Source organism: Delphinapterus leucas, chromosome 10 (genome assembly GCF_059928025.1).
Source record: "Delphinapterus leucas isolate spDelLeu-1000000601 "Yukka" chromosome 10, BTC_Dleu_Yukka2, whole genome shotgun sequence".
Taxonomy (NCBI): domain Eukaryota; kingdom Metazoa; phylum Chordata; class Mammalia; order Artiodactyla; family Monodontidae; genus Delphinapterus; species Delphinapterus leucas.
The window spans coordinates 99,827,565-99,842,839 of NC_143138.1; the positions used below are offsets into that span (position 1 = coordinate 99,827,565).

Consider the following 15,275-nt stretch of genomic DNA (forward strand, 5'->3'; position numbering starts at 1 on the left):
GTATGAAAAACTTGATTTTAAAGTACATTATTTTCATGTTAACTTTTTATCATTCATGAAACAAATTGTAACTGGAGTTATTGAGAGAGCAGTGACTGACACCCTTTAGAAGGAGCTGGGCAGTTCTTGGACAGATCCCAGGTATTCGGAGGCAGTCTTCTTGTTCATAGCTAAGTGATCAATCGCTGACTGAAAACAGGACCTCCTGATGGTCTAGATGATTTAGAAAACCCTTTTGGAATAGAGACTGACATAGACACTCATTGCAGCTTCTTTCTAAAGAAATACCTTCCACTCCTATGGAAGTTCTGTAGAAAATACTCAGAGATGCTACCAGTTAGCTTTTGCAGTGATATTTCCAAAGATCTTTTTCAAGTTTGAAAACAATTTTTGTGTTGTCTGTTTTCAATCAGATTCACTCTGAAGTTAGTACGGCACCATAGTATTCTTTAATATACAAAATTGTAAAATGAATGCTGTTAGCTAAAAAGTGAGGTTGGTTACAAAAGCATCCATTTTTGTCTTAATGTGTACTTCTCATCATTCTCCTTTACTTAAATTATAATGATATTTGACACTTCACTTGCCGATGATCTTAGAATCAATTAGTGACCGACTGCTCAATCTTTTGCAAGTCAGTGGAAGGGGGGAGAAACCTGGTGATTTAATTTTTAAATCAGAACTTTTTCATGTTTAGAAGTTTGTTTCTTGCTTTTATGATAACTGCTATGAAAACATGGCATCAGTGAAGTATAAAGTTTTGGAGAATTCCAGGCTAAGTTTTTTGGGCACTTTTTTTTCATTCTTTTAAATTTAAAAGGATATAATTTCTTTTTTTAATTAAAACTAAAATATCCACCAGCGTCATATTCTTTATTAAACTTAGAATACCTTGAAAATAGTTTTGCAATTGGCATTTTTAATAATTCAACACACTATTTTCTTTGAAGGGACTAGTTTCCTTACTGTTCGTTTCTTTGTATATTTTTCAGAACTGCATTTTAAAAACCATTAAATTGTAGTTTTTAAAAAAATCACAATATTAATTCCCAAATCCCTGTAACATTAAAGTTGTATTGTTCCTGTGTATTAAAATTTATACAGAGAAAAAATGTATGACTTTAGGATTATGCATTAGAAATAATACATTACTGATCACAGCTAATTGCTCTTAGTAAGTTATATGACTATAAACAAATGCTTATTTTTCTCTTCTGTGATTCTCTGAAAATAAGGATGTTTGCCACTAACCCTAATTATCAAGATCATTTTGTATTCGAAAGCTGTGTGAGTGGCACAGCTGTGGAAGCATACACAGGTATTAATAATACATTTCATTTAGTTTTCAAATTGTGAAATGGTTTTTAATAACGGGAGACTTTCATGAAAACAATATTAAAATAATACTTTACAAATGTTTTATATATCCTGGTCTATTACTTTCTCTTCTTTCATAGGATTTATATATGTCCAATGGGTAGGACAGAAAATGTTGGTCATTCTAACTTGTGGGTGCTCTGCTGAATTCACTGTCACTCGAACTTAGAAACATAATAATGCCATAAGGTGTGGCAAATACACTGGAAGAACTTTTTGGTCTCGTAGGATTCCACTAAATAAATATCAGCTGTAGAGGATTTTTTTTTAATCACTAATCGAGACAACTTGTTATGTCACCAGTCTATAGGCGTAAACATATGCCCCCTGACACCTTCAAAATTGTTAAAGTGAATTTCTAACTTGCTTTTCTTATTTTTCCTAACAGATCTCCTCATGAGGGTAGCTGACCTCTCTTAAGGCCCTGTCCCTTTCTCTCTTAAGGCCTAAAAGCAACGAAAAGGGCAGCGATTTAAAACGCTTATTCCAAAGGTCCTTTGAAACCGATCTAATTTGACTCCACAAAAGTACAGTAAGATCTGTAAATAACCACCTTGCTAGCATAGATAGCCCCAGTATATCAACATTCAGTTAGCTTCATAGCCTTCTAGATAACAATTTTCAAATTGAAGATTATTTGTAACCTTCCTCGGCTTTGTCGTTTACTATTTGCATTGTATCACAATACAGAGGTAGGCTTGGGGGAGTTATATGGCATATCTTTTGAAGCTTATTTAATAAAAATGTCATGTTTTAATTTTTATTTACCTACAGTACTTAAGTAGGTTCTTGAAAGGAAATCAGCTCAAATAAAATAGACCGTATTTTGGGGAAAACTTTTGGAGATGTTAAGACAACAGCTATCCCCGATAATAGTATATACTTACATTATTTTTTTATTTTAAAAAACAGGTTTATGTATTCTTCATATTTTTCTTCAACAGTCAATGCACACCTATGTTTTAATAACATATTTAATTCAGAATGTGAATGTTTACATTTTTAACCATTTTAATTATTATAGTGAGGCAAGTCACTTATCCATTCTAAATCTCCATTTCCTAATCAATGAAATGGGAAAAGTATTGCAATTATTGTTCTGTGCTCTTTTTTTTGTATGACTTTAAGACTTTATCAGCAAACCTGTGTATCTTAAATGATATGACCTTGGCCCTGAATTTAATTGAGCTAATACTTTTCCAACTATTTAGTTCACCCTAGTATTAATTGTGAGATTATTGTTAAGAATAAACTGAAGGTAATGCTTGCCATGTGGTGATCGATTTATAAAACGTTTCTGAAATGAGAAATTTCATCATTATTCAGCTTAAAACTGTATTTCCTATTCTCTGGTGACTTCAGACAAAAATCAGCCTAGGAATCATTTTTGTTTTACTGATAATATCTCTGTGAGTCCTGTGTAGACACAGTGTATATCCTTTCGTGTCAGTTTCTATGTCTAATGCGTTTAGAAGGTGCAGGCTGTGCTTTTATGTGATAAAGTTCTATTCTTTACATATTTTTATGGTGCACCCTGTAAATACTTAATGTGTGTTTGTTTTTTAGTGAGGCCTATGATCCTTCAGATCAAAAGACATTTTAGTATCACAGCTTAAAGACTACATAGTGGCTGTGCTCGTCATAAAACTTGGGGCTCTCTCTAAGAAACTGCAGCCAAAAAATAGACTTTTAGTGGCTTGAAAAGTGAATCTGCCTCCTAGGAACCCAACAGTTTACTAGTAGGGACTCACTGGAAAAGCATATAATTAACTGTGCATCATCCAAATAATAAATTTTAAATTCTCCTTATGGATTGTTATATAATCCATTTTATTGTCTCCTTTGCAAGCAAGTAAGGGCCTTGGTTCCAGGCCTGAACCCCTCACCCTGTTCCCTGAGTATGCAGCTACAGAGCCCAAGTGGGGACCTAACTCAAAGGATGGGGGAGCAGAGGTCAAAGAAAGGCTTAGGCCAGTGCTTGTAGATGAGTGTTCCATGTTTTCAGTGGCTTCCCCTGTGCGGGTGGGGAGTGGGGAGCAGCCCTCATTTCCACTCTCTTCACATTCTAGTTTGGCTTTCTCACAGCCATTGCTATACCTTCAGCTATTCCAGCGACCAGGCCATTCTCAACTTGAAAATCTTTGGAGGGACGGGCTACAATGAGATTGTTTGCTCTACTGTGATTTCTCAGATGTAAAGGAAAGAAATGAAGTCATCAATTCATGTACCATGAATCATTTGCAATAGAGATTTAAAACCTTACAGGGAGAATTTATACTCAATCCTGTAATAGTTTAGTTCAATTTGCTTCAGTGTCTTGTTTAAGAAACATTTTTCTTCCACTTCACTGGTTTTTAGAAAATAAATTCATTGCCAGTTTTAACTGATTTTTTAAGGAGCACGTTAATTTGTGGACTTATCTAGGAGAATTGTGATGTGTGGATAAGCCTCTCTGAGACAGATTTCCTGACCCTCTGGGAAGAGTTCAGATTAGCGCAGACCTGGGGTGAGAAGTCTGCACAGTTTACCGCAGATAAGGAGAAGGTAGATAGGAGGGAGAAAAGTAGGGAAATACCCTGAGTGGGAGTGTAAGAGATCTGCGTGTGGGTTGCACAGTAACTGTACAGACACCTGGATGAAAGGGTTGGTTTCTAAGAATTTACCCTGCCCCTCGGTGACATCATAGACTTTTAGGACAGCTTTAAATTCTAAAGTTGCCACTTAGTACTGTTTCTCTCTTGGGCTCTATAAGTTGCTTCAGGAGAGGATCTGGGAAAGTGAATGCAAAGAGGATATTTTTATCCTGTGTGTTTAAGGAGTAACAACTATTCCTTTACAGTGAAGGCGATGGGGAAACATACCTATCAGGCTGCCAGGGGCAACGATGAGATGCTGGAAAGAACTCCTTAACCTTGACCCCACCCCACTGGCCTTCATTTTGCCGCCAACACCATCTGTGTCCTTTGAAAGTTTGGAGTCCACTTGCAAAATGCCAATATTTCCAGCAGGGTTAATTCTTTAAGACATCCTCAGCAAAAATTTGAAAGGTTAGCTCCTGGTTTGCTTGCTACCTGCAAACAAGGCTTTTAAGGAATAGTAAACACACTTGGAATTTGAAAGAGGGGATCAGGAGAAGGAAAAATAAAATTAAAGTGATTCATGTCCCCAGTTTTCCATAAACCAACCTTCATGAAACCAAATATGAAAATAGCCACTTGAAATAGCCGTGATAGGAAGGGATATGTTCTCCCACACATGCATTTGGTTTTCTCTTAAAAATCAACACACGAGAATTCCCTGGCGGTCCAGTGGCTAGCACTCTGTGCTCTCGCTGCCAGTGGGCCCAGGTTTGATCCCTGGCTGGGGAACTAAAATCCCACAAGCTGTGTGTGTGTGTGGGGGGGAATCAACATGCATTGTAATTCTTCCTTGAACCATTTTTTTCCTTCAGAAAAACAAATTGTCATTCCTAAATGTCAGTTTATCCAAGAAATCTTATCAGATTTAAGGCCAGGAGTTAGTTGTTGGTTAATGTAATTAGATATCTGAATATTACCTCTCGCTATGTCTTTTCTCTGTGACGTTAAACAAATTATGTAATCTCTTCATGAGTTCTTCCAGACTTTTAAAGTAGCTTTCTAATAGATTGAAATGAGAGGAGTCTTTCAATCATGTCATAAACAATATGCCAGAGACATACAAATAATGCCTAATACTTTGGCAGATCCACAGATCGCAAAATTTTATACCTAGTTTATTTTGCCTTTTATTTTTTTGCCAAAAATAGTTATGGGAAGCCAACATGTATCTGATAGAAATAGAAGCTTAGCAGTCACCTCAAAAGCAAGTTCATTAATTCTGTGAATCAGCTGATAGGCAGTGTTTAACAAGTATAGGCCACCCTCACGGGTATGACTAAGCATATTGCTTACTTGTCATTCACTTTTCCACGGTGTTACTGAAGTCTGAATCTAAATCAGAGAATCCCCAAGTCTTACTGTACTCAATGTTGTTCTTTTCTGTCAGTTGATAATTACCTGGGTTTTGTAAACAATGTTTAGATTGTGTACGGACAAGTACTTATAGAAAATCTTTCTCTTTTTTATATGGTGGATGGAGTTTTGAAAGAGAACCAACACATGAATGGTATATATATAAATGAAGAAGATACTGTAACAAATTATTTGCATATGTGAGTGAAATCCAGAAGAGTGAAGAAAACACTCAGGCATTTGCCATTGTAGGATTACTACATGTTTTCCTAAAGCATTTGGAACTAATTAGAAATACCCTGGCTTTATTTAAAGGCAATATAATATATTTTTAAACTTTGTTTTCAACAAGGTCCAAGTTTGTTGACTTTTAGGACTAGAGCAGTGCAATGTCTACAAAAACATAGAGTATTAATTTCTTGAAGCAAGTACTAACTGGTTTTATTCCTTTTTGTATCTCCAGCACATAGCATGGTACTTATTAGGTACTTAATACATGATTTTAAAAGAATAAAGAAATAATCTAAAGTGTGGTCCTTGGCCCAGCAGCATCAGCATCATCTGGGAACTTGGTAGAAATGCAAATTCTCGGGCCCCACCCCAGACCTACTGAATCAGAGACTCTGGGGATGGGGCCCGGTAATCTGTCCCTTAACAAGCCCTTCAGGGGATTCTCACGTGTAGTGTTTGGAAACTTCTCACTCCAGGTGATCCCTGCATCCCATCTGAGAGCCTAGAGCCCAATGCTCTGCGCAGTTAATTTGGATTATTTTTAGTACGCCTTACTTTTGCCTATAGTTGTCCCTTGCCATATTATCCTATTGGTAGAATCTCTTGAGGTCATCCTGTAAAATTACCTCTGTTGGTTTGGCGTTTTATTACTTAGAGAAGCTCAGTCTTGTTTTCAATAAGCTTGCGTCAGTAGAGGCTCCCCGGCTCCCGTCTTAGTCCAAGCATCACTGGTTCCTCTTACCTTAGAATGGTTGCCACGAATCCTGAGTCTCCAAGTTCAAAGACTGGATTTTATAAAATCTCTGAGGATGATATGGCCCTAGAGGACCCACATTAAACAGACTTACAAGATATGGATTTGTAAACTTCAGTTCCAGTTTAATAACGGTAGAAAATGTGTCAGTCCTAGCGATTGTTGACAGTTTTTTTTAAATCCTAAAATTTTATAATTCAGGAATTGAAGAAACTTGTACTCTTATGTGTAGCTGATGTCACTGTCACTTAGTTCTGCCTGCTAAAAAAGCAATTGGGCAATATATTACACCCTCTGCTGCTATACCCTCACTTCTGAGATTTTTTTCCAAAGAAATGTAGGACATAGGACAAGCCACATACACAAAGACCTTCATGCGAACATTGTTATAGGAACCAATATTTGGAAATAACTATTCAACAGCAGGGGAATGGTTAAGTAGATTATGTTGTAATCACTAGGTGGAATGTTATGTAATTATCAATGACAAATTAGAAAACTAGAGCAAACCTGAAAAATATTTTTTAAAAAGTAACATAAAGAATGTATGTGCACCATTGATTGCCACCTTATATAAACATGTATATATAAAGCCTGGAAGGGACTATACAAAAATTATGACAGTTATATTAAAATAGTGAGGCATTGGGGCTTCCCTGGTGGCGCAGTGGTTGAGAGTCCGCCTGCCGATGCAGGGGACACAGGTTCGTGCCCCGGTCCGGGAAGATCCCACATGCCGCGGAGCCTGCACGTCCGGAGCCTGTGCTCCGCAACGGGAGAGGCCACAGCAGTGAGAGGCCCGCGTACCGCAAAAAAAAAAAAAAAATAGGTATGGAGGGCTTTTTGTTTTTATATTTTTCTCTTTTCCAGAGTTTAGCCAGTAATATAAAATTACGTCTATAATTAAAAGCCTACATTTATTGCTTTTTTTTAGTATGTCTATGACGCTGATCAGTAAAGATCAAGCAAAAAGTAAATTAAACATTGAGAACGCCTCTAGCTTTTTTATTCCTTTAAAGCCATCGACGATAATGTGAGACATTACATGAATTCATTGCTGTTATACCCAGTTTTATTTCATACATAATTTTACTTCATATATTGGACTTCTCTGTACTCTGCTGGACTAGCCTGTATTTGGGTGGAAAAAATATCCTATCTTTGTCACAGCCTCTTAATTTTCTCAGCCATACATAAGGTTTGATTTTGCTGATTTCTTTGGGCCTGTGCACTCTTTGATCTTTAGCATACACCAACAACCAAGCTTTTTTTTTACAGTGGTTTCCAGAGCTATTTTATTTTCAAGCCCCCCCCTTTTAAGTATTTTTTTAAAAAATATGTATATCTATTATGGGTTTTTTCCCCTAAAATTAAATAACCTCAGGATAGAGTTATTTGTCTTCTAATTCTTGACAGAATACTGAACTTATAACCATAAATAGCTGATGGAGAAGCACATGAAGGTAAACTTCTACTACAAATGGTCATTATGAGACCTTGATGTAATTTGTGATAATAATTTTTAAAATAACAAGAGCTTTAAAATAGCAAATGAGTAGAGGTTTCCCAAAATCTTGTCAGACCTCTGAGTGAACACTGTAAAAGATATATATATGTATGTATGTATATATATATATACACAAACACACACATACACAGCAATATATATGTGTGTGTGTGTATACAATACACATACACAGAGCAATATCCTTTGAATTAATTAATTTTTCCTTTTTTCTGTTGCATTGTTCTAGAAACCCCAAAGGGAATATTAAGTAGTTTTGCCTTTGACCCAGATTACAGGTTACATTTTTCTTGTCACTTTCTTTGGAACTTCTTTTGAGAAATTTATATCAGTCTGATGTCTTTGAAATAGTCTTTATCTAAATGAAAACAAAGTTTTAAAAGCTTTTTAGAAACTTTATATCAGGGATACTAAGTAATATTTCTCTCTTCTTTCGCCTCCCCCCCACCCCGCCCTGCCCCTACCATTTCTGATGATTTAATTCTCAATACAGCCCAAGGCAAACCTCAGCTAACAAAACTCAGTTTATGGCTCTCAGAATTTGTGGGTAACACAAACTTGGCGATGATACTCCCCCAGAGCAAATCTACTGAGAAGAAGCTCCTTTTTAATGAAGACTTAACTTCTTCAACAAAAATCTATTGAGCTCCTACTTTGTGCCGAGAGCTGTTTCAGAGAAGGAGGATAAAGCAATGAACAAGACAGACAAGTACATCCCTCCTGACGTTCATGAGTATTGTTATCCAGATTTAACAAGGATGTTAATGGGCGAGATGGTGACTAAGAGTAGGCAATAGCCTAATCCCTGCCTTGTGACCCGGCAGCATTGCCAGGCCAGCGTGGAGCCAGGTGGCTGTCTTTCAGTTATGTGTGAAGTAGGGAAAAACCTGTGTCCTTGAATATTTTTCCTAAATCTCTTATTATTATGTATTTTAGGTTATATGTATGTAGTATGTATCACACATAATGTATAATGCATTTACTATATTACTTTATTTCTCTCTCAGTAGTAAAGTTTATTAGCAAAAGATGTAGGAATGCATCTTTTGTTAATAAGCTATTAACTATTCTTGAAAATCCAAATGATAGGGTACTTACTTTGCAGAAGGGTTATTTATTTTATAATATTCTCAAAATGGATATATTTAAATGGTTAACTATCCAAGTGAATATAGTTCCTAACTTTATTTACAAAAAAAAGTTATTTACACCTAACAAAAATGTAAAACAAATTTCACTGGGACTATCCCATTAAAGTGAAAAAGAAAAAACACACAACTTTTTTTCCCTGGGAAATAAAGTTAGCTACTTACCTTTAAAAGCATATTTAGAACTTTTACATATTTGGAATATAATATTTGAGTAAAGGGAGACCCAGATCTTATTTCAAATGACCATCCTTTGGTCAATTTAAGCATTATAGCTATTTCCAACTTCTATATTCACAATCCAGTTGTCTGACTACCATTTCAGTTGTTTTTAAATTTGCAGAAAATATATTACTGACCACTTAGAAATCCTGAACAGCATGAAACTTTTGGGAAAAAATGATAAGGAAAATAGATTTTGAAGGAATTTATATGAAGTTAAAAAGAATTAATTTTTTCATATATAGACATGGAATATTAAAGTGCATCTCAATGCAGATGTAACCAAAACCTTCAGATTTTACAGATTTGACCATGGTTTATTCAAAATCCATAAACATTTATCAAATGACTGCTTGCTTTTCAGCACCAAATATCCTTATATAGGAAACAAAATCTGCCCACCTGGTGACATGGCCTTATAGATGGTGGGACAGGTGCCTTTCAGACCGGGTAGGAGGACCAGCAGCTAGCACTAGGCAGGCAAATAACCACACAGTGAAAGCTGAGAAAATAATTAAGTGATGGGAACACAGCGTATTGACATCATTGTGTCTTTAGGCCATATCACGACTCCTGTGTATTTGTGTTTTTTGTTTTTTAATAAAGTGCAGCCATTCTGCCCATCCCCAACAGATGGTGATGCCTTTTTAAAAAATATTTATTTCTTTTCTTTTTCTTTTTCTTTTTCGGCTGTGTCAGGTCTTAGTTACGGTCCGCAAGCTCTTCGCTAAGGTGTGCGGGATCTTTCATGGCAGCGCAGGCTCTTTGCTGTGGTGCGCAGGCTTCTCTCTAGTTGTGGCGTGCAGGTTTTCTCTCTATAGTTGTGACGCACAGGCTCCAGGGCGCGTGGGCTCTGTAGTTTGTGGCACACGGGCTTAGTTGCCCCGCGGCATGTGGGATCTTAGTTCCCTGACCAGGGGTCAAACCCACGTCCCCTGCGTTGGAAGGCAGATTCTTTACCACTGGACCACCAGGGAAGTCCCAGTTCATGTGTATTTGCCCATGCCTGCTAGAACGACCTCCAATCCTCACAAAATACAGCGCATATACACAATTATTTTGTTCTTATTATGCATGTTAAGCTTTAAACTTCAGGTTGATTTCCTTTGTCATACAACATGTGTGTGAAATATTTACCCTGGCCACCAGCTTTTGAACTCAGAAAATGCAAACTAACTTTAACCTTAGCTGAAGTAAAACATAATTAGAAGGCAGATCTACTCTGAAATGTAATTTTATGCGCTCCAGATTCTGTATCACACGTTGTATTTGCTGCCTGTTTGCTGTCAGGTCTTATAAGTTTTATGTGCAAGTTCTGTGTAAACAAAATTGTGAATTCCTAGAGAGTAGGAATGAATGTTGTAATTCTTCTTATTCCACTTACATATATATGCCCTGCATACCTTCCCTAATTCACAGCCTACAGTACAGGGGACTTGGGCACATTATCAGTACTTTATAAGTACTTTAAACTTGGTTGGATATTGAGGACAACTTTGTGCTTTTTCAATGTGGGATTCTCAGTGCTACTGTTTTCTACATGTTTAGGGAATTGCCTAAATTACTCTCTAAAATGTTTATTTCTATTTTATTTAACATTTTTCGTAACACATAATGATATGAAATTAATGCCAGAAGAAATTTCCATTTTGCTCTCCTAAAGCGGGCAAAATGGGATATGAAAGGGAAAAAAATGTTAATTATAGCCTTCAGCCTTCTAGGTTGGATCTTTTACTTGTTCTGGTCAGAAGAACAGGTTTTAAATGGCCTAAGGGCCAGAGCACTGTTTTATTTTCTTGCTTGGAGGCTTCCAGTGGCAACTGTAACAAATTCTGTTTAGTACTACAGCTGGAGAAAAGTTCATAAGGATGTGTGATACAAGATGTTACTTAGACTTACTACTCATGCACAAAATAAAACCAGTTCCCTTTCAAACATTTTGGCAATTGTTAGATAAAACACTACATAGTTTTAACCTTTTCATTTGTTTTTAATATATAAAATAATTATACGCTTAGCGATTTCATGTATGAATCACAAGTATTATTACCGTAATTGTTTCACAGTTAATCTCCTTTTACAAGATAGATACACATTTATGAGCCACTTCAAATCAAAAATACCAGACAAAGGAACTGATGTACATATAAAAGCAAAGCAAATAGATGAACCTTTTTTTATGTGGCCTTGTGACATCTCTGCATGCCCACTTTTCTCAGTAGACCTTCATCTGTGCTTGTAGAACGAAGGTAGGAGTCTCTTAGCAAGAGATCAACGCAGGGAATTTGCACCCTCTCCACCCTTGGGCACCCTGCCATCATCTTCCTGCAGCCACACCTGTTCATCTCCTACCAGAGCAAAGAGGTGACCCGTACCCATACGTACAACACTGAGAAGCACAATGGCAGGGAGGAGAGCATGATAGAAGGAAGGATAAGAACTGACATGGGTTTGAAGCTCTCTCTCACTGATGGTCAAGACTTCACTTTCCTTAACTTGCTCCTCATTCATAAACATCCAGACACAGTGAGTTGCATACAGTTTCAGTAGGTTCTGGGCACAAAGGGAGACAGCACAGCTCCTAGAACTAGGAGTTTATAATCTACATGAATCAAAAAGGGGTAACGTTGAAGCAGTTAACCAAAAATTCAAAACACTATGTGATTAAAGACTAAACTAAAGAAGGCAGAAAACAAGCACTACGAAAATTCAGAAAATGGCGAGATCAGTGTGGAGTGGAGGGTAAATCCAGGGAAAGACTGTAGAGGATATGGGGGTTGGACTAGACGTCAAAAGCTGAGGGATTGACAGGGTAACCTTAAGAAAAATGGCTTTAAAAATATACAGGGAGGGCTTCCCTGGTGGCGCAGTGGTTGAGAGTCCGCCTGCTGATGCAGGGGACACGGGTTCGTGCCCCGGTCCGGGAAGATCCCACATGCCACGGAGCGGCTAGGCCTGTGAGCCATGGCCGCTGAGCCTGCGTGTCTGGAGCCTGTGCTCCACAACGGGAGAGGCCACAACAGTGAGAGGCCCGCATACCGCAAAAAAAAAAAAAAAAATATATATATATATATATATATATACAGGGAAAGAAACAGAAAGGAATCCAAGTACGATTCTGTTAATATGAAATACCCAGACTAGGCAGATCCTTAGAGATAGAAAGCAAATTGGTGGTTGCCAGGGTGTGGGGGACAGGGGGCAGGGGGAGTGACTGCTTGATGGGTACAGGATTTCCTTTTGAGGTGAAGAAATGTTTTTGAACTTGATAGAGTTGACGGTTGCACAGCTTTAAGAATGTACTAAATATCATTGAATCACACACTTTAAAATAGTTAATTTTAAGAATGTGAATTTTACCTAAAGGCAAAAAAAGTTCAGGGCTTGTGATGGCCTAAGAGGAGGGGGAAAGAATTTCCAGTGTAAGAAAACGGAGCCTGGACTAGTGAATAAGCGTGTGTTGGGGGGTCATTTTGCAGAGATCGTCCCATTGGAAGTGGGTAGTATGTCAGTGTGAGGAGTGAGAAACGTGATTGGAGATGTAGATTTTAGGTCAGATGAGAATGGGTCTGGAATGTAGGCAAAGGAGTGTGGGTTTTATCTTGTAAGGAGTGTTGAGATTCCAGGTCTTGAGGAGAAGAGTGAGATGATTTAATCAGAAGATTAATTTGGCAGTAGTGTGCAAGGCAAGCAGCTAGGAGGCTATCGCAAAATCTGGACATGACATGAAGAGGGCCTGTCGGAACAGAGAGAGAGAAAGTGAGAGGGATGTTGCGAAGCAGTGAGTGGCCCCTGAGGACAGTTTAGGCACTGATGTGCTCCACACACACTCCTAGTTACTGACTTGGCACGAGGTAAGTGCAGATTTGAGGATAAGCAGTTATAAATGTTTATATTAGAAAACAAACTTACAGTTACCAAAGGGGAAAGGGGGGGATAAATTAGGACTTTGGGATTACTAGATACAAACTACTGTATATAAAATAGATAACCAACGAGGATCGACTGTATAGCACAGGGAACTATATTCAGTATCTTGTAATAACCTATAATGGAAAAGGATCTGAAAAAGAATATATTTATGTATAACTGAATCACTTTTCAGGTGTACACACCTGAAACTAACACAGCACTGTAAATCAACTATACTTCAATTAAAAAAAAAAAGAAATGAAAAACATCATTAATGGAAAAAAAAGTTTATATTCTCATGACGTTTAGGCACATGGTTTTACATTTTATAAAAGTATCCACAACAGATTGAAAAAAACAAATGCCTTCATGCCAGTAGAGCTCCACTCCCCTAAAGGACGAATGGACTGGACTTACTGACTGGGTCCTGTAAGGGCAGTCATCAGCCGTTTACTCATTTTTATGGCTCATTTTTATGGTACTTTACTCTGTGTCATGTGTCGTGCTGGCTCCGGACAAGAGCAGTGACAAGGCAGACTGGTCCCTTCCCTTATGGAGCTCCTGGGTCATAGGGTCGACGTCATAGGGTCATAGGGTCGACGGCCGTTGTCGAAGGATTGCTAGAAATTAAAGGGAGGCGTACATGAGCTCAGTGTAAAGAAAAAAAGAGACATGTACCACAGTGTTCATTCCAGCGCTATTTACAATAGCCAGGACATGGAAGCAACCTAAGTGTCTATCGACAGGTGAATGGATAAGGAGAGAATTCTAATGACTACAGTTGTCCAACGGTGGGGAAGGCTGCCTTGTGAGGCAGTGCGTGCTTTTGTCAGTAGAGATTCATGCAGAATCTGAACGGCCATCTGTTAAGAAGTCTTGTTTGATAGAAGAAATGAATTAGGGAGCTTATAAAGTCCCTTCCAACTTTAAGCTGATTTCCTGTTCTACAACATTAACTTAGAGAACATATTTCTTTCTCTTTTTTTAAATGAAAGTGTAGTTGATTCACAGTATTGTGTGTTTCAGGTGTACAGAGCAGTGATTCAGCATTTTTGCAGATTACATTCCTATTTCTTTCTTAATTGACCATATTGGAACACCAATGTGTACTACCATTTTCATCATACGGGTAACTACATTTCCCTAAATTTGAATGCAAATTTGATTTTTAAACATATCTGTGCAGTTAGTTCCACAGTTCTTTTTAAAGAAAGTACTGTTCCCTAATGCCTTCTCAGCGTTCATTTATTTCTAATTGTCATATTTGGAGTAAGTTCCTCTTCCATATGATGTTTTTCACAAGCAACGTGAATTTCTGCAGAAGTGAGTTACGTAAATCACAGGCTGCTGACGTGATTCTAAATCATTTGTTCAATGTAACGCCAAGGTTGAACAAGACCAGGCATGGCTACCCATTTGGGGAATGTCTTTGGGATTCCATTTTGATGTGGGTGAAAGTTCAAATAACTTTTATTATTCAACTTATTTCACTTAGTTATTACAGGCTTCAACATTTTAGCAGCTAAAATCATCACAGATTAATTGTACTTGGGAAGATCCAGAGAACTAGACTCCTATAGGAGTGATAGCCTTACCATATTTGGGGGGAAATGCTGGAATGCTTTTAACTTCAGTAAGGGACATGATTTTCATAAGGATTGGTTTAGTGCCAGTGGTATCTGGTGGAGAAAAACGTTAGCTGCAGAAGAAAAAATTCATTTCACCTCAAGCCTAGTAGACAGTTTTGTTAAAATAGCTCATTTTCGTTGTGTATTATTGAAAGAGCTGATATTTTTCATTATAATCTATGTAACATTTCAAACTGTTCCTAGAACAGTGCCTCTGGCATATAGTAGGTACTCAATAAATATATATTTTTAAATTAATTAATTTAATTTTTGGCTGCATTGGGTCTTCGTTGCTGCATGCGGGCTTTCTCTAGTTGCAGTGAGTGGGGGCTACTCTTCGTTGTGGTGTGCGGGCTTCTCACCGCGGTGGCTTCTCGTTGTGGAGCACAGGCTCTAGGAGCGCAGGCTTCAGTAGTTGTGGCACGTGGGCTCAGTAGTTGTGGCTCGCGGGCTCTAGAGCACAGGCTCAGTAGTTGCGGTGCACAG

General features: G+C 37.7%; 1 protein-coding gene across 3 annotated transcripts in view; it reads left to right on the forward strand.

The window, feature by feature from the left end:
- The window catches only part of PPARG (peroxisome proliferator activated receptor gamma), a 174,710-nt gene that overhangs the window by 45,803 nt on the left and 113,632 nt on the right, over nt 1-15,275 (forward strand). The window lies entirely within an intron of this gene.